Source organism: Tupaia chinensis, unplaced genomic scaffold (genome assembly GCF_000334495.1).
Source record: "Tupaia chinensis unplaced genomic scaffold, TupChi_1.0 Scaffold144336_2, whole genome shotgun sequence".
NCBI lineage: Eukaryota > Metazoa > Chordata > Mammalia > Scandentia > Tupaiidae > Tupaia > Tupaia belangeri.
The window spans coordinates 154864-158891 of NW_006204195.1; the positions used below are offsets into that span (position 1 = coordinate 154864).

The 4028-nt window shown below is 42.5% G+C and overlaps 1 pseudogene; it reads right to left on the reverse strand.

The window, feature by feature from the left end:
• Positions 1-349: 349 nt before the first annotated feature.
• LOC102500437 (high mobility group protein B2 pseudogene) lies at positions 350-953 on the reverse strand (annotated as a pseudogene).
• Between the last annotated feature and the right edge of the window lie 3075 nt (positions 954-4028).

The window sequence follows — 4028 nt, forward strand, 5'->3', positions numbered from 1 at the left end:
CCCCACAAAATGCAACATCCTAAAAAAAACCCCAAAATTTACTATTGATACCAATTCCTATGTGTGTGCTGTGCTACCATACATAAGTCAAGAAATTAAACCATTAAATATGAAGGAACATTCAAGATCAGAAGCTATAAAATCTAACTGTATGTAGTAGCCCCTCAAAAGCTACAACCTGCATTCTTAAAAAAGTATTTTCTCTACAAAGAATCTTAGCAGCTATACAAAAATCTGTACAGTTTTTATACTGAAGCTAATATTGAGCTGCACTTGAGTTCACGTTCTTAGCAAAACAATTGCCTGAGCACACACACACATTCCACACACATCATCACAGGAGAGCCGTTTATTCTTCGTCTTCTTCCTCCTCATCTTCCTCCTCCTCCTCTTCCGGTTCATTGTTCTTCTTTGAGCCTGTTGGCCTGCCAGGGCCCTTCTTTCCTGCTTCACTTTTGCCCTTGGCACGGCATGCAGCAATACCCTCTCCTATTTCTCCTTTAGTTTAGCCGATTTCTGTTCATATGACTGTTTATCTTTGGCTGACTGTTCAGACTACATTCACCCAATTTTTTTGCAGTATCCCCAATGGACAGGCCTGAGTGTTCACTTTTGATCTTTGGGTGATGTTCAGAGCAAAACAGGAAGAAGGCAGATGGAAGCCTTTTTGGAGCACTGGAATCCTTTTTCTTTCCCTTCTTATCACCTTTGGGAGGGATGCAATTCTTCATCTCCCTGTCATAACGAGCTTTGTCACTTTTTGTCATATCTTCAAACTTCGACTTTTCCTTTGCAGACATGGTCTTCCATCTCTCCGAACATTTCTTGGAGAATTCGGCGAAATTGACCGAAGAGTCTGGGTGTTTCTTCTTGTGCTCTTCCCGGCAGGTCTGCATGAAGAAGGCATACAAGGACATTTTGCCCCTTGGCTTGTTGGGGTCTCCTTTGCCCATGGTGACAGACGGCGTCTACCTGCTGTGAGCTCTCTTCAGAGTCCTGCAGAGCGGCTGGATCTGACAGAGAAGCTTCTTCCCCAGGGCTCCGGCGTGAACTGGTTTTCTGTCTGTTAATTCTTTAGTTTTCCTGAAACAGTGCTTTCTTCAGGGTTTCTTGAAGAGCTGGTCTGGTGCTGGCAAATTCTTTCAGGTTTTGTTTGTCTGAGAAGATTTTAATCTTTTTTTCCCTCCCATATAAAGGATAATTTTGCAGGATATAATAATCTTGGTTGAAATTGTTTCTCTCTTAGCACTTTCAATACATCTTCCCATTCTTTCCTTGCTAGCATTGTTTCCGTTGAGAGTTCCGGTATTAGCCTGATGGGATGACCTTTGTATGGCACTTCTCTTTTCGCTCTAGCCAGTTCTAGTATCATGTCTTTATCTGTGGTCGTGGACAGTCTGGCTAAAATGCCTTGGGGAAGATCTTCCTGAGTTGATTCTATTTGGCGTCCTTTGTATTTCTTGGGTTTGGATGCTTGAGTGCCTCTCTAGACTTGCGGATTCTGCCAGGATTTCATGGAATAGTTTTTCCATGGTCTATTGGTTTCTTCACCTTCTGGGATACCAATTATTCAGATGTTTGGGTGTCTAACGGAATCTAGTATTTCTCATATATTATCGTGTTATTTCCCCCCCCCCCAGATCAGAGGTTTTATCTTCTATGTAAGAGATTTGATCTTCAGCATGGTCTCATTGACTTTTAATACTTTCAAGAGAGTTCTTGATTTCCTGTATTACAGACTTCAACTCTAATAGTTCTATCTGATTCTTTCTTAGAATGTCCATTTCTTCTTCATATTGTGGAAGGATTTCCTAATCTTCTGTAGCTCCTTGTCTCTTTTCTGTTCCAACTCAGAATTTTTTCACCATGAATGTTCTAAATTATTTCTCTGACATTTTTGCAACATCTTCTGTTTTTTCAGGAGGGGAGTTATTGTGCTCTTTTGATGGAGACATATTTCCTACTTTATTCAGACCAGAGGCTCTTCTACTTCTAGCCATTGGGAGATGCACTCACTTTTGAATACCTTTGGGAGAATGTTTCTTTGACTATGAGCAAGTGTATTTCCCTTTTGCTGTGGACTGATGTGTGCAGAAGTTTCTCGCCTGTTGTTGCAGCAATGTGGTCTCTAGAGGGGTACTCTATTCAAGGGTCTGAAGAGTACTTTCTATGTATTCACAGGTGGTTCTGTACAGGGGAGGATCCCAGGGAACCCTACAATACTACGAAATTTCAAAATGGTGATTCTGGATCTGTCTAATCCCTCAGGCGAGGTGGAGAATGAGGAAGAGAAGATAATGTAAGAGGAAAGCAAAGACTACAAAGGAGAATAAAGAAAAAGTCGCACCGCATGCGATTTTGCCAGGGGACTAGAGATGGAACCGGAGGGCTCCTGGAGCAAAGGCCAGTCTGGTCTGTGGGACAGGGAGGGGAGGGTATTAACAAAACAAAAAGGAAGAGCAAAGGAAAAAGAAAACAAAAATCCCTGCCTACCTTTAAAGGGAGTGGGGTCCTGGTCTTGGGAGCCTGGAAGTGGGCTGGGGCAGTAGTGCCCCTGCCTCAGTTTCCTCTGCTGGCCAGGAGACTAGAGATGGTACTGGAGAGCTCCTGCAGAGCAAGGGCCATTCTGGTCTCTATTTATTTAATTTTAATGAGGATGTTGATGATTTAAAATTCACTAGAGAGAGAGGGGGAAAGTGAGAAAGCAAACTGCTAGGTCCAGGACTCTAACTGTAGCCCCTCCCATGTGGGAGTCCAGTGCCTTAACCACCATGCCACCTCCTGGCCTCCTGTTTGCTGCTTCTTAAGAGAAGAAAAATAGGTGCTCACACTTGCTACAGAGGTCTGAGGTCAGGGTGAGAGTCTCATGGATCATAGGAGAAAGATGGTGGTGGAGTCACTTGTTACCCAGGAGGAGATTAAGGAGCCAGAAAAGCCATAGACCATGAGAAAACATGCCTACTCTTGCTGCAGGTTTTCACCACCAATAATGGTCAGGACGCCCTAACATTCTAATAATTGGTATCCCAGAAGGTGAAGAAACTAATAAGGGCATGGAAAATCTATTCCATGAAATCTTCGAAGAAAATTTCCCAAGTCTAGAGAGGCACTCAAACATCGAGATGAAAGAAATACAAAGGATCCCAAATAGAATCAACTCAAGAAGATCTTCCCCAAGGCACATCTTAGCCAAACTGGCAAAGACAACAGATAAAGAAAAGATACTAAAATTAGCAAGAGAGAAATGACAAGTGACTTACAAAGGTCATCCCATCAGACTAACACCGGACTTCTCGATGGAAACAATGCAAGTGAGGAAAAAATGGAAAGACGTATTGAAAGTGTTAAGAGAGAAACAATTTCAACCAAGATTATAATATCCTGCAAGATTATCCTTCATACAGGAAAAAAGGTTAAAATCTTTTCAGACAAACAAAACCTGAAAGAATTTGCCAACACCAGACCAGCTCTTCAAGAAACCCTGAAGAGAGTACTATCCCAGGAAAACTAAAGAATTAGCAGCCAGAAACAAAGGAATGAAAGGCAACCAAGGCAATGGCCAACTTAAACTTTGGGACAGGTATGGTAACATCGATAATAACACTGAATGTGAATGGATTAAATTCTCCAATCAAGAGACACAGATCGGCTGAATGGATTTAAAAACCCCCAGAAACCCTCTACCTGTTGCCTACAGGAAACCCACCTCATGGATAAAGACATACACAGACTGAAAGTGAAGGGTTAGAAAAAGGATTTCCATGCAAATGGGAACCAAAAATGAGCTGGAGTTGCGATACTCATTTCTGACAAAATAGCCTTTAAAACAAAACTGTTCAAAGAGACAAAAAAGGGCACTATATTGTGGTAAAAGGATCAATAGATCAAGAAGATACACCACTTAGGGACCAGCAGTTAACGTAATGGCTATGTCGCTGGACTCCCATGTAGTTGACCGTGGTTCGCATCCTGGACCCAGTGGCTTGAAACTCACGCCAGGTGCGTGTGTGTGTGTGTGCCCAAGATCC